The sequence below is a fragment of the Lacerta agilis genome, chromosome 7, assembly GCF_009819535.1.
Source record: "Lacerta agilis isolate rLacAgi1 chromosome 7, rLacAgi1.pri, whole genome shotgun sequence".
Classification (NCBI taxonomy): domain Eukaryota; kingdom Metazoa; phylum Chordata; class Lepidosauria; order Squamata; family Lacertidae; genus Lacerta; species Lacerta agilis.
In genome coordinates this window covers 66310727-66334754 of record NC_046318.1, presented here as the reverse complement: position 1 = coordinate 66334754, position 24028 = coordinate 66310727, and the positions used below count along the sequence as shown (strand labels likewise).

General features: G+C 39.9%; 1 protein-coding gene across 4 annotated transcripts in view; it reads right to left on the bottom strand.

Moving 5' to 3' along the window:
- The window catches only part of ZFPM2 (zinc finger protein, FOG family member 2), a 333910-nt gene that overhangs the window by 167989 nt on the left and 141893 nt on the right, over window positions 1–24028 (bottom strand). The window lies entirely within an intron of this gene.

Below are 24028 nucleotides of genomic sequence, written 5' to 3'. Positions count from 1 at the left end.
CTGTATGAAATTTAGCAGGAGATTTATTTATTCATTATCATTTATGCCACTTTTTATAGAAAACCCCAGGAAGGACTGTTTCAGTTTGTTATTATTACAGAAGTGACTGCTAGCACAGTTTAAGGTAAGGATCTCTCAAAGTAGCACAGGCATGTTAAGATTTGTTGTACAAGATCAGACTAGTGGCCCATCAAGTCTGCTGTCCTGCCTTTGAGTGCAGCCAATGTCTGATCCCTCAGAAGGCTGTAACACAAAAAAGCCCATAATGCCTTATGCCAGTTTTTCAAAAAGAGTTACATGCAAGAATGTAGGATGTCTGGTGCTTGTAGTTTTCAGCTGATATCCACAGAACTAGATTTAATTACATGTCACTTATGTATCATTATTAGGGCTATGATGTGATTAAAGATTTTTAATGATCAGCCATCAATCTTTTGATGAAAATTTAAAAGATTTGCACATTTCCAAAATTACAATATAGGGGCCTTTCTGAATATGCTGAAGGGATTTATTTCCTCTCAAGTAATGCTAACATTTTTTAAAAAAATGAAAGATTATAGTTCATAACAAAAAAATCCCCATATATTTGGAAATATATAGCAATCACTATTATGGCAAAAGAAGAGAACCAGAGTTTTTAAAGGAAACAAGTTCAAGCTCCATCAGTATTATGAAGCATAGTACTTGGAATACTCATAATTCAGCTGAACATAGCCTGCATTTTATAATGACAATTTGTTAGTGAATGGAGCATCCATATCCCAGTTTGTTTGCCATTAAACTTGGCAGCCAACAGACATAACTAGAACATTTGCATGGCCTCACACTATGATATCCCCAGCTGATTAATCAAGGGGACAATTTTTAGTCAGTGAGTAAAACAATATTCAGAGAAAGCAGAAATTACTGGTTCAAATTACACATTGCTATTATCATGCATTACAGTTATTTGTTAATAATAATAAGTGCACTGAAGGTATAATTTAAATCAGATAGAAGACACTGTAATGGGAAAAAGAGGGTTGAGGTTCCTTGGAAAGTTACATTTTGGTATTGCATCATTAGATCAGTGATTTCCAAACTTTCTTCTTCTAAATAATCCTTTCCAGTTTACCAATTTTCCTGGAAAGTATCTCTCACAGAACTTGGTGGCCCATTGAGAGGTTTCTAGAACACATTACCAGGATAAAAGTAAGTTGGCAGTCATTTGAACTGCATTTGTTCATTTGTTTATTAATTTTATTATTGATATGAATGAAAGACCTATCCAGAGTTCTGCTGCCTGGTATTTTCCAACCATATGGCGCCACCAAATATTCTGGGTGAAAGGAGGTGAAATATTTCAACAGTTTTGTCAAAAGATTATTCTGGAGAGAGAAAGCAATAGGCTGAGAGGGGAAGACTGAAAGAAGTAGGAGCAAAGTCTATAGCATATTGCATTAAAGTAATATTAAGCATTAATAAAACATAACCTACAATTGCGTCTGAAATTATTTGCCTTATTACAATGAATATTCTGCAGGGGATGATTGAAATTTTCCAATGGTTCAGTTCACTGCATCTTGTGAGAACAAGTTCAACAGCTTAGCTATGTGTTCTGTAAAATACTTTCTTTTGTCTGTCCTGAATTTTCCAACATTCAGCTTCATTGGATAGCCCAAGTTCTAGTATTATGAGGGAGAAATTTTTCCCCTATCCAGAGCCAACGCTACCCTGTGGCTGCCCACCACAAAGGAATGTTAATAAAATTGTACAGCCCAAGATTCATAGATTCTGCACATTGAACATCCCTAATAATCTTCCAAGAAACCTTGGGGTTTTGAGCAACACATATTGGAAACCACTTCCATGAGATGGTAGCTAGGCAAAAGCAAAAATGTCCTTACTTTAGGGGAGGGTTTAGTTTCACTTTCACTAGCAAATGCCTGACAAGATGAAGCTGTACAATCTCATCCAACAAAAGATCTTGCTGTGACCCTTGTACTAACTTTGCTATTAAGCAAAAACAGGCACATTTTCAAATATTGATTCCAACTAATGTCTGATCCTAACAGGCATGATCTTATCAGCACTCCACTATAATAGAAGGAGTGTCAGAGTTAAACAGAATAGCTTTAGATAAGATCACAATCTTCCTCACAATGATGTGATGGCATCACAGAGCTGGTATAGTATTCAGGGTAATTATCATTAATAGATATTGGCAAACGGGGAGAGCAGCTGCTACCAAGACATAAACAAATTTCAACAGAGCAGAATAAAACAAGTTTTATCTGGATTGCGGCACTAAAGCACAAGTTATTTGTACTTAGGAAACAGTCAGCAGGCTGATCCCTCAAATTTTCAAATGACTTATATTTAGTTGTTTACCACATGCGGAGTTGAGCAGAGACCTGTATAGACACATCACTGTTTATTTCATTTGTACTGAAATGTTGCAGAAGTTTGATTCATTGTCCTTAAGACTGGAGGCTCACTTTTTGAATTTTCTCTCGTGAGGAATTCTTCCTGCTCTGCCCATTATGTTTCGCCATTCCTGTTATGTTAGTGCAAAACCAAAAAATTGCTTGCTAACCCTTATTTAAAAAAAAAGAAAAAGAAAGTCTGAGCATATGGAGTTTGACATTTTAAATTCACTTAAATCAAAGCACTACCAAGACTAAAGGAAGAAAACTGGAGTTGCTTCTGCTACCCTGATGTAATTGCATTCAATTGAGAATAAGACCATTTTGTTGTAGAAGAGAACACCTCCTGGTGCAATGTTGGTGCCAAACTGCCTTCCTCGAATGGCAGGGAAAAATATTTTTGTTTCAATCACACTGGGAAGGGAATAGATCAGGCTTCCCTCCCTGTCACATTCTCAGTAAGGACAACCCTTCCATATGCCTGTAATTAATACAAGTAAAAAAGAAGCAGTGGGTACACATTAAGAGTAATGTGTAGTTTAGCTCCGTGTTGGGCAGATGGTTTGTCATCATCTATTACTCATTTCCAAACCATTTTATTTGAAGGCTCCATATTCTGACAAAGGTACAACTAATAATACTTTACACGTTTATGCTAGAACCCTCCTCATCCAATTTATTTAGCTATACCCCTGTTATATTTTTCAGCTCCATTCAGAGCCATTTTTGTTTCCTTTCTGACTTATTTGGGGCTTCCAAAACTATGCCGGCTAAAATATAAATTAATGCTAATTGCAACTACTGTGAGATAATATTTGTAATGCCAAGTCTTTCATCTTGCTCTATCAACATATTGGAAAACCCCATCATACCTTCCTTCCTGGATTTGAATAACAAGCCATTACCTTTAATCAAAGAACCATATACTTCAGTGTTGCTTGCTAGACACACTCCACAAGTAGAGGGGATTGCCTTTCTTGTTCCTTTCTGTTATCTTAATATTGTTAGACTGCTAGGTGGCCACCCTTTGTTAAGCTGATTGCTTGCTAATAGTTAGAGATGATCGGTTGATGTTTCCTCAATGGGAGCTAATGACTGGCGATATTCTCCTGAAAGGGCAATTTTCCTAAGGGGTGGAATCTGAGGTGACTGCTCTACACTGAGAGAAGGAGGGTGAAAGAAAGGAATTAGCAGGCTTTGAATTTGGGGATAGACTGACACAGAGAGAAACCTTTTTTGTGGAATCTGCTTGCTCCCAACAAGCTTTGCTTGTATATTTTTTTTAAAAAAACCAGTCAAATGTATGAAGTGCATGAATGCTTGCGCAACAAATCTTTCAGAATGTTGTTTTTGCTTTGATAGACTAACACAATTACTCGTGGGGGTGTGTGTGTACAAAAACACAGGAGTTTCCAACAGCTCTCTAACCCAAAGGAAATTAATTGTGAAGATGCTACTCCTGGAACTTCTCGCTCATGTAAGGTGAAAGTTCCTAATAATATGGATATTTAAAGTTCCCACCAAACATTATACACTCTGGCAGGAGTCAATGCATTGAAACGGCCAGCAGGGCCACAACACTAGGTCTGCCCCAAGCACTGCACTGCTTCCTTGCTGCTGCTGCTGCTGCTGCCACTGCTGCTGCCACTGCTGCTGCTGCTGTTCAGTTGTTCAGTCATGTCTGACTCTTCGTGAACCCATGGACCAGAGCACGCCGGGCACGCCTATCTTTCACTGCCTCCCGCAGTTTGGCTAAACTCATGCTAGTCACTTCGCGAACACTGTTCAACCATCTCATCCTCTGTCATCCCTTTCTCCTTGTGCCCTCCATCTTTCCCAACATCAGGGTCTTTTCTAGGGAGTCTTCTCTTCTCATGAGGTGGCCAAAGTACTGGAGCCTCAACTTCAGGATCTGTCCTTCCAGTGAGCACTCAGGGCTGATTTCTTTAAGGATGGATAAGTTTGATCTTTTTGCAGTCCATGGGACTCTCAAGAGTCTCCTCCAGCACCATAATTCAAAAGCATCAATTCTTTGGCGATCAGTTTTCTTTATGGTCCAGCTTACTTGCTACTTCTATGCTATGTTGCTGTTTTCCAGATGAAAAGTTAACTTTCCTTTTTCTCCAGTAGTTTTGAGTTTTCTCCAGTGTTTTGGTGTAAGGAATCGTAGCTCTGAACAAATAACCGGATTTTTGAGCCTTGTCATCACCTTCCATGAGTCAAACAGCAGTGAACACTGGCTGGAAATCTATTTTATTCCTTCTATTACTTTCTGATCACATGAATCCATAAAAATAAATTATCCTTCTTGGTTAAGGATCTAAAGGAAACTCTGGACTGGTCTCATGCTTTCGTCTGATACTTGGCAATATTTGTTTCTAAAGGGTCGCAGGGGGAAAGCTGGACATTTCCTAGCTGTACTAGGAACTGCAAAGAGAGATAGGCTTTCAGCCAGTTCCTAAATACCCTGAATATCCTACATAACTAAGTATCTGATTGCCCTATCTCAAAACAGATATGGCAGAACTGGAAATGGTACAAACCACTAAAATGATTACAGGGTTGGAGTACCTCCTCTTGCCTATACTGAAAAGGAAAGCATTTAAGACTTTTTAAGTCTAGGAGGGACATAATCAAGGTTTTACAAAATTATGAACAGAGTGGCACAAGGAGAGAGAGAGAAATTTCTCTTTCTTTCTCATGCTATCACACAGCTGACTAGCAGGAGGGCCATTGAAGCTGACTAGCAGGAGGGTCAGGAATGACAAAAATGAAAGTACTTCCTTATACAGTAGAATTGATTTTGGACTTCATTACCAAAAGATGTGTCAATTGCCACTACCTCAGTTGTATTATATTTAAAGAAAGACTGGCTTTGTCAACAGCTATTCACTGTGATATTCACTATATATGCACAAAACCAGTATGTTTCTGAAACCCAGATGTCAAGGACAAATAAGAAGGGATGGCCACTGTTAGAACAGAATGATGCAGCAGACTGAAAGGTTGTTTCTGTGGGTTTTTTTTTGGGGGGGGTGGTACTGCAAACTTCCCACAGGCATCTGGTTGGCCACTCTGAGAACAGGATGCTGGATTAAATGGGCCATTCGCCTGATCTAGCACGATCTTAAATTCTTAGTGGGAGAGCCAGTGTGGTGTAGTGGTTAAGAGCAGTGGACTCGTAATCTGGGGAACTGGGTTCGCGTCTCCGCTCCTCCACATGCAGCTGCTGGGTGACCTTGGGCTAGCCACACTTCTTTGAAGTCTTTCAGGCCCACTCACCTCACAGAGTGTTCGTTGTGGGGGAGGAAGGGAAAAGAGAATGTGAGCCGCTTTGAGACTCCTTCGGGTAGTGATAAAGCGGGATATCAAATCCAAACGCTGCTGCTGCTTCTTCTTCTTCTTCTTCTTCTTCTTCTTCTTCTTCTTCTTCTTCTTCTTCTTCTTCTCATCCCTCTCTGCTCTCTCTCATGCTCCTTCCTCATTACCTGACTTCCTCACCACTTTGCACTTGGAGACAGACTCTAAGTGTTGCATTCATAGACTATGCAACAGCTACTTATCTGCAGCATTTAAACCCCACAATTCCATTTTTAAAAAATTACCAAGATGACCAACAAAATAATTTAAAACAATATACATACCAGAAACAATACAGCAAGAAGCAATAGAACTTGGTTTAAAATGAATTCAGTTCTTCATACAATTAACTAAAAGTTATGGTTATGAAATGTGAATGATACAAATGTTACAGAGAACTGGAATGCCAGTAACACTATCAACATGATCATGCATAGGGAAAACAAGTACATGCACCTCAGAAAGGGCAATTCTATTTATAGTCACCATTCTTTTCCTCATCATGCTAGCAAGATCCCTGAAAACATTAACTAATTAAACAGATTATTCCTATTGTCTTAAATTCATTAATACTGGGATTTAATAAAAGCAAGTGCTTGTAATGGCCACTCAAATATTCATTTCCCTACAAAAAACAAACAAACATAACTTTCCTACTTATCTCCATCTATTTGTCTTCTCAAATGTGTGATTAATTCCAGAGGCCTGAAATCTTTTTGATAATCACTGAGCTTGAATGTATCACCGCTATCAAGCATATGTGGAACACTGAATGCTACCAGCTGTTAACACAGCAATGTAATGCAGAGCCTTCTGCATACTTGGTATCTTGTCTAAATATAACACATTCACTGACTTTATCAAACTTTTTCCATTATCAAGTTCAAATGCCACGAAAGATAGAGATTTATATATACCTGGTATCGTGCAATCTCACAGCATTCATGTTGTCAGGGTGCTTAAGCATTTTGCAAGACTCATCCTTGTGATAATTACACTTAAAGGAGCATCAAGGAAAATGCACAAGGCAAGCTGGAAAAGACAGGGCCTAAAACTGTGCAACAGGCAAGACTGATGGAGACAGTTTGGTTTCCAGTTGCAGCTCCCTTTGTTTGATATTGCTCACTGTAGCTCTTGTCAGACATTCGCACCACTTCAGTTAAGCAGCACTGAGTGACACAGTGGAATGCAAACGCATGCAGTTTCTGCTTGTATTATTCAGGTGAAGTGAACCTAGCCAATTTCACTATAACACAGCTTAACCATTTGCCTCTAATTTCCTAAATATGAAGGGTAGAATTCAGTGTCATGTTCTTCCTATTGTTCCATCTTCAGAAGCATTTCAGCTTGCAAGGCAGAATAATGCCCCCCAAGGGCTCTCCCAATCCTCCCAGAGCCAATTTCATGTGAAACAAGAGGGAGGAAAGCGAAGGGAAACCCCATTGCATAGGATGTGGTTGGATGAATCCTGCCCACTTTATCATACCGTATCAAAGCCATGTTCATGATTGCCAACCCTTTTTGCGAGAACTCCCCACACCCCAGTTTACATTGGATTAGTTCAGAATATTTATTTTCCTCAAACAAAGGCAGTGTGGCGGCAGCAGCAGCAAAGTAGCAGATTGGCAGGTTGAGTCAAGATGGCAAGTGGTTAGATAGAAATGACTTAAATTCTTCTCTCAGATTAAAATCTGAGTTACAGAAGAACCTATGGAAGCAAAATGTTTGCCTTGTATTTGAAGTGAGCACTACAAGCTGCCAAAGTTTGTTATTCTGAACCAAGGAATTATAAAGTTCTTGAATTTCTTTCTTGGCACTTTCCCTGGTTTTTTGAACATTTTGTGTGAAATGGCACAGATCATTCACATTTTATGTAGACTTACCATTTTTGCCCCTTTTGCGGGCAAAAGCAACAATTCTAAGCCTTAATGTTCCTTTTTCTGGCCATTTCACCTCTGTTTTCCATAAGTAGATTACTAAAGAAAGAAAAGTTTATATCAGGCATCCCCAAACTCAGCCTTCCATATGTTTTGGGACTACAACTCCCATCATCCCTAGCTAACAGGACCAGTGGTCAGGGATGATGGGAACTGTAGTTCCAAAACATCTGGAGGGCCAAGTTTGGGGGTGCCTGGTTTATATACTACTGTTGGGACAGAAAGCACCCCAAAAGCATGCTATGGACTATGTTCACAATGCAAAATTTACAATCCTTTAGTAAAAAATAAATCAGTTTAAACCCAAAGAATACAGTTTCACTGGGTTTGGAATAGTTAATTAATCTCTCTGGGGGATTTTTTTTATTGGTGAGGACAAAATTTAATTGGTAGGGCTGAAAATTAAGGGGAACTTTTATTTTCCAATGGGTAGCCATGTTAATGTCTTGCCTCAGAAACAAGTCTTGTGAAACTTAAAGACTAGCAAATGTAATGTGGCATAAGTTTCTCTTTTTTTTAACTACAGCACATTCATCAAATATGGTACAGATATCTGACAAGGGGCTCTAGCCCATGAAAGCTTACATCATAATAAATAGTCTTCAGCAAATGGTGGAACTCCTCGTTGGGATTCCTGAGTGTGTCAGTTTCAGTCCTTTGCTGTATAGTACTTTGAAATAAAACAAAAGTATTAAAGGAGACTTTTTCATCTAAAAAGAATGGTAGCTTTTCTTTGTTAAATTGCAACTTACCTTAAAGTAACACCAAAATTGAAGCTTTGGTAGTTTGTCTAAATTTAGTTGGTTAATCATCTAAAAGTCAGATGATCAATCACTGAACATTTTTGATCCACTGACAATTAATGTATCTCTCTATACATTTCCTCTAATCGTGGCCAGGTGGTTTGATCTACAGTTAGAGTTAACATGTGTAACTCCCACATTCAGTGAAACTTAAATGTGCTTACATTATTCCCTATTGCACTTGGAGGGAGAATCTTCAGGGATATATTTGTGCTATTTTTGCATAATAGATTAAGTATACCTCTCTGAGGCCCGGTTCCAATACAAATGCCATTTTGTGACTTGGTTTAGGAATGATAACACGAATAGTCAGTAGAGATCTCTTCTAACACTCAACAAGTGCTAAATACTAGCATGAATCAAAGAACGCTAGGAATGTTAAGAAGGTACAACTTTGCAGAGATGCCTAGCAATTCATAGAGGTCAAGATGAAAAATGTGTACCCTGTTTTCACTGTTAGTTCTTCAGCAGCAAGTTAAACAAGGGAAGGAGGTATTCAAAAGCTTACCAAGGTTACAGGGTTAATCAGAGTGTACAGTCATTTACTGTATGTGTGCGGGTAAAATAGCTCTCCTGTTACTGCTCCTTCACACATTAAGGAGATTTCTTACAACAGAAAACATTGCCACAGCTTGAGCAGGAGTTGACTGTGATGCCACCACCCTCCTTAGAAATGTTTCAGCGTCCAACATGTACCCGTGATGTGCTCTCTTTTTTTTTCAGACTCCTAATCATGGCCCAGGTACCTGATAGTGGATGATTGACTAAAGGAATCAAGATTGAGCTTATTCCCTGAGGCAGGCTGTACCACCAGATCAAAGAGCACACATTTGGCATCCTGAAAATGCAATCCAACTGCTTGTACCTCTCTGATCTGAAGCTCACATGCCGGGGGACAATGATGCTTATAAATCAGGACAATGCTTCTCAAAAGAGGTAACACCAAAAGGAAAAGAAGAAAAGGACTCAGGAAAAGATTTTTTAAAAAAGTGGGATCAAATTGTATTCTAAAACAATGCTTTGATTTGATTTCTCCCTCTTTTCACCCCAACAGCATCAAATGGGAAGTGGAAACGGTACAGAATTCTGCATGGTATATTTCTATGAGGAAGTAATTTCCCAAGGACAATGTATGATTAAGGATTGGAAACCTAAGCAAATCACATGAGAGTTATTTCTAGTACAATGCTTTTGTGTGATTGTTAGGCCAGCCATACAATTGCAATGATTATGTAAAGCCCAAGTGGTCCATCACTATGCTCATGTGAAGGCAGCAGTCACAGATTTGTCATTTCGGATCTACTAATACAGCATGTGCAGATGGCAACCAATGATTAGGTCTGAACTACATACAATGCATCGTTTTACATGTCTTTGGCTGCAAACCTATGCACATTTACTTGGGAAGAAGTTGGTGAAGTTGATGATTTACTACTAAGAAAAGATGCACATTATTGGGCTGTTTATCTCTTTAACTGGATTGCTGTGATTGAGGGAATGCTCTGATGCAGGTAGTGATCATAAGTCCTTCTGGAATACTGCAGTGGGGAAGGGAACATAATTAATGTGAACTGATACTGCAAAAGTCAGTATATATTGTTCATTTGCTTAAAATGCTTCTACCACACCTTTCAACTTGTCAGTTCCCAAAGTGGCTCACAAAATCAAAACACAAAAAAGCACAACACTAATATTACTAATACCTAAAAACTGAAGCAACAGTGCCACAGCACATAGCTGCAGGAGGACAAAACAAAATGGTTAGGACAGACCAAGTGCCTGGCTAAACAGGAATGTCTTAACTATTTGCTTGAAAGGCAGAGGGAGCGAATCAGACTTCCTAAGGGAGTTCCACAATCTTGGTGCTGCTACTCAGAAGACCATTGTCTACTGTCCCAGCCAGCTGAACCTCTGAATGCAAAAAGACATGGAAGAAGGCTTCTGATGATGAACAGTGGGCAGGCAAGTAGTGAAGTGGGGAATAATGTTCAAATTACTGCAGAGAGTGTGTGTCAATGTGTGTGTGCATTTGCGTGTGTTAAATATAAATTGTTCAAAAAATCATTTTGTGCTGAATCCAGTTTCTGATGAGGGGGGAATCAAATTGGTTTCAACCACTGCCCCTTTTCCTTCGATCCTAAACCTACCAGTTTCTTGCCCCCACTTCATTGCTGCTCATTTTCTGCCCACATTTGCAGAGGGAAAGGAGGTGACCACCACCAGGGGAGCTCAAAGGCAGGGACCTTAGTCTAAACAGAAAGGGGTGTTCCTGAGCTTCACTAAAATGCCCAAGATCATAGCAAGAATTTATTCTTTTGAATCAGGAGCTCATTATCAACTTAGAGCCATACAGATAAGCACTTACTATGAGTCCTCCTGCAAATACATGGTGTGCCTTGAAGCACTATGTTGGATGATTTTGAGTCATACACTGCTTACCTCTTTTGTGTTTTGTTTTGTTTTGTTTTGTTTTGTTTTGTTTTGTTTTGTTTTGTGGGTATCAAAGAGTATCTCCCATTTTCAGCAATTTTGGTGTTTAGTGCAAACACATTCATACTAGCTACATTTGGACGTAACACTAAGCCAAACTCTGACTCAGTGCAAACTACCAGAGCTCCTTCTTGTTCCTTCTACCTCAGCATGAGCGTACTGTCCAAAACAGGGCTCATGGTTAAGCTCTCTCTTCCTTAACCACAAGCTGTAACCAAGGTTGGTTCCTGGCTACAGCTAATGTTTAAGGAGGAGAGAGCTTAACCACAATCTTGGGTAGGGACAATATATGTCAAACTTTGGCTTAACTGCTGTGCCGTGGTAAGCCACAGTTTGGCTGAGCCAAACCACTGTATCAGTGTTGCTTAACAATATTCTTTTGACTTCTTTGCCTTCATAATCCTGGGCTTCATTTTATCCACATTGCCATTTAAGCCCATGTGATTTTGTTGATGACATCACAATAAGAAATCTTATGTGATGGAAGTCTCAGGTTCTCATGAAAAAGATTGTGGCATTACCATGGCCAATCAGACGAATGAGGTCCAGGAATATGAGTGTAGAAAGGAAAGAAACTGGCAATGAAAAGAAATAAATACCCAGGAAATAAAGGGGCTTTGAACAGTTACCATCTTTATTGGAAATGTTTTTAGATGTTTGTATTCTTTTCTCTTTCTGTACTCACCATTCTGAGATCCTTTGAGAGTAAGGGCAGAATATAAATATAATTTATAAATAAATAAAAGCACTGAAACAATGGAAATGTTAGATAATTTGGCTATGTCACATGTGCTACTTTTGAAGATAATATTGAAACTAAGAGAATAATCAACACAATGCTAGACTTGCTTTTGATAATCTCTTAATTCCTTTGCTATTTTGGAACAACTGCATGTAGCAACCACAGACTCAATTTAGCCACCTGGACTTAACAGAGAAAGGATGGAGAGAATAAGCTGGCCACTGCTCTGGGAGAAGGACTTTTCAATGACACATTCAGAAACTGGGAGGTATCAGGCAGAAACACCTACATCTCCTCTAGCAAACATCTACACCATTTTGGAGATGCTTTCTTTTCAGTCTGACAATGGTGACGGTAGAGCAACGAAGCTGGTCAAATTAAAAATTGGTACATAAATACAAAATGTTATTTGAAGTACGGAAATGTGACACGCTGAAGTATAGAAATGTGACATGATGAAATGGGACAGCTGTTTCATAGAGATGTCTCCCAGGGAACTGATTTAGTTTAATGATAATGATTGGTAATAACTACTGCTTAATTAGGATGGTATTAGCATAATTTTCCACTTAATGGGGGTGCTTTTAGTTAGCACCAAGTTATTAAAAGCTTGTTTGAAACAAGGTATTGAATGCGTATGAAATCAGAAGCTCTCTTCTTTCAGTAAGTGGGATGTTACTGTTTAGAGGTATGCATGAGGCACACTGCTAAGGCGAAAAGGCCACATTCAAATATCACTGAGTCAGCCAAAATTAGCTGTCCATGTACCAACAAGGAGCTGAACCAGGCTATGTTTAAATATATCTGAATTGACTCTCCTCTGAATAAACAAAGGAAGTATATGTCATTTAATCCTAAATAGGTTTATTAAGAAGAAATTCCTCCCGAGTTCAATGAGACTGCCTTCCCAGGATGGGCATCTACTATTGCGTTCTTGGGGAAACTAGGCTACAGCAACACGGGGAAAGGGAGCAGCCACCCGAAGCTTAGGAAAATGCAGGACATTTAAAGCAATTTATTTGACTCATCAGACTTTTACAAGCAGCTACAGAAGTAATGGCTTGGTTGATTTGTTACAAAATGAGTCAGTGTGTTTGGCTGTTAACCAGAAGGTTGGTGGTTTGATTCCACCCAGAGATGGTTGTAAGGCAGGATTCCTGCATTGCAGGGGGTTGGACTATATTATCCTTGGGGTACCTTCCAACTCTATGATTCTATGATGGCACTACCACCCAGCTGAGAATATGAAGTTGGATAATGACAGGTTAATGAAATGCAAACCTCATAAAATATCCCAACAAAACAGACCAAATTCCAATAAATCAGTGCAAAAACCATTATCAGCTGCCTCCAATACGCCTAAAGCCAGGCCATCTTCTAAAATACATTCATGCTCATATGCTCATAGTTAGACATCAAGAATGCCTTTGTGTGCTCTGAACATGATAGTGCACAAATGTGATTACTGTAGTGACACTCTCAATCAGGAAACATAACACAGGATAAGAAAGAAATTAATCTTTTAAGAATGTTGGTTCAGCTATAGATGAGGAAGACATGCATTATGGTGCACTCTTGATGTTGTTGCACTCCAATTCCCATCAGCCCCTGCCAGTGTACCTAGAGGTCAAGGATTATGAGAGTAGTAGTCCAGCAACTACTACTTAGATACTAACTACTACTCCATACTAAAGATATGGAGGTCTCATACACCCCAGGAAATGTGGTTGCTGACCTTGAGCCAGACATCCTGGAGAGTGAAGTTAAATGGGCCTTAGAAAGCCTTGCTAACAACAAGGCCAGTGGAAGTGATGATATTCCAGCTGAACTATTTAAAATTTTAAAAGAGGATGCTGTTAAGGTGCTGCACTCAATATGCCAGCAAGTTTGGAAAACTCAGCAGTGGCCAGAGGATTGGAGAAGATCAGTCTACATCCCAATCCCAAAGAAGGGCAGTGCCAAAGAATGCTCCAACTACCGCACAATTGCACTCATTTCACACGCTAGCAAGGTTATGCTTAAAATTCTACAAGGCAGGCTTAAGCAGTATGTGGACCGAGAACTCCCAGAAGTGCAAGCTGGATTTCGAAGGGGCAGAGGAACCAGAGACCAAATTGCAAACATGCGCTGGATTATGGAGAAAGCCAGAGAGTTCCAGAAAAACATCTACTTCTGCTTCATTGATTATGCAAAAGCATTTGACTGTGTCGACCACAGCAAACTATGGCAAGTTCTTAAAGAAATGGGAGTGCCGGATCACCTCATTTGCCTCCTGAGAAATCTCTATGTGGGACAAGAAGCTACAGTTAGAACTGGATATGGAACAACTGATTGGTTCAAAATTGGGAAAGGAGTACGACAAGGCTGTATATTGTCTCCCTGCTTATTTAACTTATATGCAGAATACATCATGCGAAAGGCTGGACTGGATGAATCCCCAACCGGAATTAAGATTGCCGGAAAAAATATCAACAACCTCAGATATGCTGATGATACTACCTTGATGGCAGAAAGTGAGGAAGAATTGAAGAACCTTTTAATGAGGGTGAAAGAAGAGAGCGCAAAATATGGTCTGAAGCTCAACATCAAAAAAACTAAGATCATGGCCACTGGTCCCATCACCTCCTGGCAAATAGAAGGGGAAGAAATGGAGGCAGTGAGAGATTTCACTTTCTTGGGTTCCATGATCACTGCAGATGGTGACAGCAGTCACGAAATCAGAAGACGCCTGCTTCTTGGGAGAAAAGCAATGACAAACCTAGACAGCATCTTAAAAAGCAAAGACATCACCTTGCCGACAAAAGTCCGTATAGTTAAAGCTATGGTTTTCCCAGTAGTAATGTACGGAAGTGAGAGCTGGACCATAAAGAAGGCTGATCGCCGTAGAATTGATGCTTTTGAATTATGGTGCTGGAGGAGACTCTTGAGAGTCCCGTGGACTGCAAGAAGATCAAACCTATCCATTCTCAAAGAAATCAGCCCTGAGTACTCACTAGAAGGACAGATCCTGAAGTTGAGGCTCCAGTACTTTGGCCACCTCATGAGAAGAGAAGAATCCCTAGAAAAGACCCTGATGTTGGGAAAGATGGAGGGCACAAGGAGAAGGGGACGACAGAGGATGAGATGGTTGGACAGTGTTCTTGAAGCTACTAACATGAGTTTGGCCAAACTGCGAGAGGCAGTGAAGGATAGGCGTGCCTGGCGTACTCTGGTCCATGGGGTCACGAAGAGTCGGACACGACTGAACGACTGAACAACAACAACAACAGTCCAGCAACAATATGAAGAGTACTATGTTGGTTACCCCTGCATGAGAACATCTTTTGTAAAACAAGAGATTGAGTGATATAAGACAGGAGTCCTATTGACTGAGAAAAGTACCCTGTATATCATAAACCCACTGTAAAACACAAAATAATGGGTTTTCCCACACTACCACATACCCTCCAACACTTCGCCAATGAAAATAGAAATATCCCATTCCATAATGATAATTTTACTGTTTATACCCCATGCATCTTACTGGGTTGCCCCAGCACTCTGGGCAGCTTCTAACATATATTAAAACATTAATTTTTTTAAAAAACAACAACTTCCCTATACGGGATTGCCTTCAGATAACTCAGGGGTTGGATAATGCCATACCCTCCAATATTTCTCCAATGAAAATAGGGGCATCCTAAGGAAAAGCGGGACATTCCGGGATCAAATCAGAAACCTGGATGGCTTCTCTAAATCAGGGACATCCCTGGAAAATAGCGACACTTGGAGGGTCTGCTACCACTGGCTTCTAAGTACAGTGGTACCTCTAGTTACAAACTCAATTTGTTCCAGAGGTCCGTTCTTAACCTGAAACTGTTCTTAACTAGAGGCGTGCTTTCGCTAATGGGGCCTCTTGCTGCCGCTGTGCGGCTGGCACACAATTTCCTTTCTCATCCTGGGGCAAAGTTCTCAACTCGAGATAACTCTTCCAGGTTAGCAGAGTTTGTAACCTGAAGCATTTGTAACCTGGGGCGTTTGTAACTCAAGGTACCACTGTAGAAGGTGAAACGCACTACATGATCGCCCTACATGATAGTGAGTGCCGCTATACATTACAGCTGAGTGATCGAAAATCATAGGGAAGGCAATCCTCATGGTAAACATAATGTGTAGCCTAGGACTGGAGGAAAGCTGCTGGAGTATAAATAGTGGGGGTACAAAAAAGAGAAGAAAGAAGACTATAGGGCCTCTTCTACCTTAACTCCTCTGTCTTAAGAACTGGGCACTTTAGTAAGCCTATCCAATAACACAATGAGCTGGAAGTCTCTATTACAAAAACACCAACACAATTCAACATCACCAGACACAACAAGCCTAAGTAGGTTTCCAGTAGTTTCAATGGATCTCTCTGGTAAAAAAAATGTGACCGGCAAACTCTGAAATTTTAACTGTAACAATTATACAAGTGGCTGGGCCTGTATAGATAGGAGGTTTCTGCCCTGAACTGACCCAGCCAAAGATTAGCAAGTGAATAACTTAACTGTATTTTGAACTCCGGCCCCTGAGACAGTCACACAGTACTTTCTAATCAAACTGTTTCATTAGGAAATATCCTAGAAGTAGCAAACAGCTTTTGCCAGTGAACCTTCAGGATCCTATTAAAAGACTTCTGCTATATCCCATTGGTTGCCTGGCCCCAAACGGCACAGCTTCACTCCCACAGATTCTCGTCCCAGCCATTTTGAATCCTCTTTTTCTTATCAGACTGATACAGACCTGAATCATCCTCTCTTCTTTCTGACAGGGGCAACAACAATAAGGGGGGGGTAATGATACAACAACTCATTGTTTCGTTTCACAAAACCCTGCCACAGGGCATAGATTAACACCAAAAAATAGATGACTGCAGCCAAAGAAAAACATTTTTCAGAATGCTTCCACTTGATTAATGAAGTAATGGCACGGACCACTGTTTTACTTTCATCATGTGCTCTACATCCTTTGCCACATCTCCCCTTAGAACTATCTGCTTCAGTCAGGAATCTTTTCACATTTTTTCCTCTTTCATTCCCTTAAAGTTCAAAAGAAGAGACCAATTATTAACATAACTCAGTTGGTACAATACAAATGCTGGAAGGGTAGCTGTGTTAGTCTGTTGTAGCAAAAACAACAGACAGTCTGGTGGCACCTTAAAGACTAACCAGTTTATTGGTTAGCTGCACAAGCTTTTGTGGGCATCTTTATAAGATACATGAAGTGCTCCATTGTAGGTGTGCATAGGTACTTGTATACACTGAGAAGAAGTATCCTGATGGTAAGGAAAAGGGGGAAAACACAATTGCTTATGCTTGACAATGTTTTTGTTAAAAGAATAAAATTGTCATGGAAGTTTCAAGATCAGGCCATGAGTTCCTTCTGTAGCAGCATTAGCCAATTTGGTGCCCTCCAGATGTTATGGAACTACAACTCCCATAACTGAGTAACCAGTGGCTAGTTTGACTGGAGCTGATGGGAGTTGTAATAAAACAACATCTGGAAGACAGGCACCATGCTGGCTACCCCGGTTTTATATCACCAAATAATGTTTGATAATATATTCTAGAGCAGGGCCAAACATGGCCCTCCAAGCTTATCGGGTCCCTGGAACACGGTTTTGTGCCCCGAGTGTTTTTGCCTTGCTGGAACGTGCCCTTGAACTCCAATAATACTTCTTGCCTGTCTCGATGGATGCTAGAGAGGAGGGGGGTATAGAAACTAATATGCTGTACAAAAGTAGCATTTGCATTTGTTGGCCTGCCCATGTTTGCTTCTGGACTCACCCATCAGTGGCATTTGGTCCTCAAAAGGGAATGCAGTCGTGGGCTGATAAATGTTCCCCACCCATGCTCTAGCTTTACAAGCTGATATGGAAAATGCATTAGTTCTTATGAAAGACAATGGCAATTTTAGCGTTATTAGTAGGTTTAAAGAGGTATGACAGTACATGTGTCTGCCTGTGTGTTAAGGAATTAGAACTGGTGAATATTTATAGCTGGATTTATAGCTATCTGTATCTTACAAAACTGAAATGATCTTACACTGTCATGAAAATCCAGAAGGGTACAGTGCCCTTTAAATTCTGCTTTTAATACATATTTTTCCTGCGTATAAAAATTGAAAGGACCTCAGAACAATGTACAAGGTTCTCTCTCTCCCCCACCCCCACTCCATTTTAGCCTCACAACAATGCTGTGAGGTGGGTAAAGCTTAGAGATACCAGCTGGCTCAAAGACACTTCATGGCTGAGCAGGGATTTAAATCCAGTTCTCCCTATCCCTAGGGATGGAGGAATATGTCAATTTCAGTTCCACTGTCTTTCTCATTATTTTCAATCATGAATTCAGTTCACATTTCAATCATGAAAATTTGTCAGCATTATAACACACGTTTATCCTAATGTACATATTGTTGTATGTAATTTTGCCTTTTACACACATTTGAAAGCAAAACCCTTTGGGGGGGTTGAGAGGTTGGAGAAGTGCAAATTTCACAGGTTGGCTGCATTGCATTTGTGTGTGAAACAAGTGAATTTGCATTAAACTACAAACTAAACTCCGAATTTATCCCGCATCCCTACTCTGTGCCCAGCACTCTAACCACTACAACATTACTCTGGCTCACATGTCGTGTTAGCCACAGAGTCTAAAATAATCATGACATGCTCTTCATGAAGAATGGCATCCTTATCATCATCAACAACTCTGAAGCACTGTATTTACTGTCTATCCAGTAAATGAAAGCCTATCCAGGAAATGAAAAAAACTAAAAATAAAAGTACCAGGGAATTCCTCCAGACAAAAACTCTCCATTTCAATATGCTCAGAGGTATAATTTGTGAAGAATGAAAGTATTTAAAGCTTTTCTAACAATCAATCAGTATAAAATATTTGACAGTAACATTCTGCCACTGTTATTATATAAGTGTGACTCTTTACCAATTTATGAATCAGAAACATTTGGCACATCTCCTTCTTAGTTCATCTGCTAGAGCTTCCGCCCAATAACCTCATGTTAGCGTACACTGCTTAGGTTAATGGAGTCCAGTCCTTTGGCTAGCTGCCTTCACAATTCTTCATTTTTGTTAGCTGAATTTGACCAAGTCTCTGTTGCTGTTGTTGCATTGACAAATGACACTTCAATCAGTTTATTCAATGTACCCAACCTTTTAGTGTTTTGAGATGTATATTGTTAACATAATTCAAGATAGGAACTTGAAAGATCTAAAAAGTGTTTGACATCTGGCACAGTGACTTAATTAATTACTGTGCTGAATTAATTAGTCCGCTGGCTCCCCTGAGTTTACCACAAGTTTAAACTCAGAATCGCAACACTACTTGAAATATGAACCAGTTTAAAAAGAATATTCAGTGAGCAGATTTTGAGGCAGAGTAAAGGGGAAGCTCAGATGACTTCTCTATAAGGAAAGCAAGCCAAATAATTGCCACTGTACTCCTCATCAAACAACAATTAATAACAGCAAACTTTGGGAGATACAAGACTCTGTAGCTCCAATTGCTAAGTTTGGATAGATGCAAATGGAAGCTGTAAGTATATCATTTTCATCCACCAACTGAAAGGAGAATGTACAAGTATACCATGAGAACTATATCAGTGGCTCCTTGCAGAATCTACTGGCGTTCGTTCATTTTAACAAGCATGCTTCTATGCTTCTACTTTTGGGGAATAGATGAAACCTGTGATTTAAACTATTCAGCTGAATATCCATGTAAGCAGAGCCTTACAGCTTACATTTTCCCCTGGCCACTGACATACTACATTTGTGCCTTATATGTGGAAGAGTTTATGGAACAGCTTAAATGGCATCATCATAGTGCTGCTGCTTTTGCAACATGTTGATTGGTGCCATCTATGCATGGCTAACATGAATACATTGTCAGAAGCAGTGTAATTACTAAAATTGGGACAAATATCTTTCCCTTCACACAATCATCAATCCCTTACTAAAAGTGTGTGTGTGTGTGTGGTTATTAATTGACTTTTGGGGTTGGCCAATTCTAATAATTTTGGGTGCCTTAATAGGCAGTTGAAGATTTTCTCTCTCTTCTTTCCTTTCTTTTTCTTAATAAAAAAGTATTGCCAACTCTTTGAGCAGTGGCTTGTTTACTCCCAGTCACCCAGCTATGTTCCTGGGATACAATTTCCCTGGAGAACACCACAATGTTGAGGATTCTGTCTCAGGAACATGGGCCAGCTGCTAAGTGACCAAGCCACTGCTTGAAGGGGGGGCAAGTAGTAATAAGCCAAATTCCACCCTCATATTATAGATTATTATTATAATTGTTTATTGAATTGGTATACCACCCTTCATCCAAGGATCACAGGGTAGTTCACAATATAAAAATACAAAGCGAGAACACAAAATACACAATAAAACAAAAACAAACCAATAACCCCTCTACCACATATTTTCGAATATTTAATCAGCCAAAGGCCTGGTTACAGAGAATCATTTATGCCTGGCACCTAAATATATGTAATGAAGGTGCCAGGCGGGCCTGCCTGGGGACAGCATTCCTCCAAACAGGCAGGGACTGCAGAAAAGGCTCGTTCCCATGTTGCTACCCTCCCAACCTCTCATAGAGGAGGCACACAAAGAGGGGCCTCACATGACAATTGCAGGGTCCAGGTCAGTTGATATGGGGAGAGGGAGTCCTTGAGGTACTGCGGTTCTAAGCAGTTTAAGGCTTTATGGGTCAAAACCAGAACTTTGAATTGGGTCTCAAAACTAATTGGCAGCCAGTGCAGTCAGGCCAGGATCAGTGTAATATGTTCAAACTATCTTGCCCTAGTGAGCAACTTGGCCACCAAATTCTACAAAAGCTGAAGTTTCCAAATCATCTTCAGAGTCAACCCTACATATAACACATTGCAGTAATCTAACCTACAGGTTAGGCAACAGAGGTTAGGCTATCACTGTCCAGATAGAAATGCAGCTGGACTTCCAGCCAAAGCTGATGGAAGGCACACCACACCACTGAGCCCACCTGAGTCTCAAGCAGCACAAGGGATCCAGAAGTACCCCCGAGCTGCGTACCTACGAGGGAGTGTAACCCCACCAAGACCATGCAATCTCCCAACCACTGAGAGTGCCTCAGTCTTACAGGATTGAGCTTCAGTTTGTTGACTCTTATCCAGTCTGTTACCAAGACAAGACAAGGGATAAAACTGCCATGGATAATCTCTGTCTCATGCAAAAAGAAAAAGAAAAAGGATGCCCCCCGTCTCTTTCTTAGGACACTTAAGAAATTATTTTATATTTTCATTTTAGCAGTTGCACTTACCTTTATTTATGAGGTGGCTGAGGGGGGCATGTGTGAAAAAAAGTGTCCTCTTCCATCGTAATACAATTATCTCTTGGCAATCTGCAGCCTTCCCAGCCTGCACTTCCTCAAAAATCCATGATGTCCTGGACTGGCCTTTCCTGCAAGTATGGGCAGTAGAGTGCAGACCACCACAGATACGATTTGAAGAATGAAAGAAAGGACACTCACAAACACTCCTTGGCCACCTCAGAAGTCAGGTTAACAGACAAAGAACCTGAATCTAATCCAAAAGAATTTCCATTATATGCCTCCACAATTTTGAGAATTTCTAACGTAATTTCTTTTCTCTTTTAATTGATGGATAACTACTATTACCCCATTTTTCTTGTATCTTCAGAAATATCAATAACCTGTTTAAATGTCTCTTGGGAAATATCAATAAAAATGTTTAAAACACCAACCCAAACAGAAAACAGAACTGTGTTCCAGGGAGTGGGTGGGTAGAATTTGAATAATTATGTTTTTACATAAATAAACAACACATTATGCAGTAAACTGTGTTTTAAATATAGGGGTCCTGTTTGTACGAGCTATTATAAGCAAACAAATTATATTAGATTAGATTATTTAATTTCTATACTGCTTAATATAATTTTTAATTTTATATACTGTGAAATATAATTTCTCTTTCTTCACCATCTGTCCTCCTCCAGCTGGAAAGGATGCAGCTCAGAATTTCCAGCAGGGTGGATCTTTAGCTAAGATGGTCTCTGGCCTCTTCAGCATCGTCAGCTTTTGGAGCTGGAGTTAGCCAAGGCCCCACCCTCCCAGGCCAGGTGGAAAAAGGCCTGTAAGGAAGGGAGCAGGAACGAGCACAATGTCGCCAATATTAAGTCCCATTATGTTCAATGGTAGATTTAAGTATGTATTTAAATCTCTCTCCTATTGATATCAATGCAAGTATAAAATGGTCAGCTTTGATTGGATTGTGACATTCAGAATTTCCATTGTGTAGCAATATTTACTGCACAAAGCAGGGACTGATGCAAAAAAATTTTTGGTGCTTTAAAAGTACTTTAGATGTCCTACATATTTTGATCCATTTTTATAATTACATTTTTCTAAAAGAGACTGTAAGCTACAAAATAATGGCAGAAGTCAGAAAGACACCAATGCAAATACTGTATATTCTGGCGTATAAGACTACTTTTTAATCCAGGAAAATCTTCTCAAAAGTTGGGGGTCATCTTATACGCCGGGTGGAGAATCTGCGGTCGAGTATATCTCAAACTCTATATTTTAACTGGAAAAGTTGGGGGTCGTCTTATACGCCCAGTCGTCTTATATGCCGGAAAATACGGTACATCCAGGACTGTGCCAAAATTTGGCCCACAAATATTTTCAACGGAAATGCAAGGATGTTGATGTAGAAATTTTCATGAAATATCCCTATTTGCCTTTCTTTACACACTGTATACCTGTTTGCAACCATTTAAAACAACAGTAGCTATTACTGATACAACAACAACAACAACAACAACAACAACAACAACAACAACGGGAAGTCACAGAAATTCATTCAATTGTGGATTACATGCTAATGTCATATTGTTTCCAACCAGAAGTTGCTATGTGACTATATCCCTAAGACAAATCTGATTGAGGGAAATGCTTTCTCCCTTCATTCTGGATGATCAAACATTTTCATCCCATGACCAAGTCTCAGTCCTCAAAATGAAGAGAGTATATAGGGGAAAGCAAAGTTTTTAATTAACTGTAAACCCCTTCTCATTCTGGTTCAGCCCTAAATAAAATTTTAAAAAACAACACATTCTTAAATCAAGTCTCAAAGTACTGTTCCTAGTCTGACCCCACTGAACAAATACATCACACCATAATATGTTGCCTGTGTTGTAATTCCTTTATTATAGTGATAGAAAACTTTCTTTAAAATCTATGTACCTTTGATTTCAGTGGAGTTAATATAGAAAGCAGCACACCCGTCAATACGACAAAATAACCGAATAACAGTTATTTCTTTCCTTCCAGCTAATATGAGTCGGCAAATTGTTATTAAATTCATGTCTTTCACTATGAATGATTACCATATACTACTGGAGAAATAAAGTAACACATGTTATTAAGAACAGAAGACATATGGATTATGCCCAGAATAACTTAACTGACAAGAACTCAATGGCTTGAGGACCTTAATGAGTTGAACCTGGAACCACGAAGCCACAGGCACCAGCTCCCCAGGCCCCAGGGTGCTCGAACACTCACAACGTTTCTCATGAAGGGGCCAGGCACCCACAAATTGTGGTGGTGGACGAGCGGGCATGCTGTGGGGGGGGGTGTTTGCGACGTCAGCACACCCCGAGACGTCCATGGCCCTGGCACCTATGGTCACGGGGCCAAGCCAGCACACCTGCATGAAGCTATCTATATATGTGAATACTCAGGCCTCAGAGCCCTCTTAGGTACACAGGAGAATAGGGCTGGTCACTAAGTTGCTTAGGCCCCTGGACATTTAGTCCTGCTTGGTCAAGTAGGTGTACCGTCTGCATCCTATGCTTCAGGTTGTAACATCCATCTTAAGTCCCTAGTTCCAAAAGTCCCTAGTTCCAAATTCAGCAAAAGACAGCTGAATTCCCATCCCAGGTCTAGCACAGCACCTACTCCCTACTGTTCACACTTTAAGATCATCTGTCGAGGCTAGGGATGGACAGATCTGTCAGTTTTGGATTCTTTCAATGTTACATTTTTCCAATTATAAATAAAAGTCCTCGTGAAAATTCATGAGCTTCCCCCCTGATTTATTTTAATATACATGCCTGTGTACAATTTTGCCTAATATACAATTTTTTGAAAGATATTGCCCTTATATAAAGCATTTCGGTATGTTATTTTGCCCAATATATGCATTTTTATGCACAATTTACCCATTGTACACACTGCTTGTCCACAGTGTCCTGCATTCCAAAAT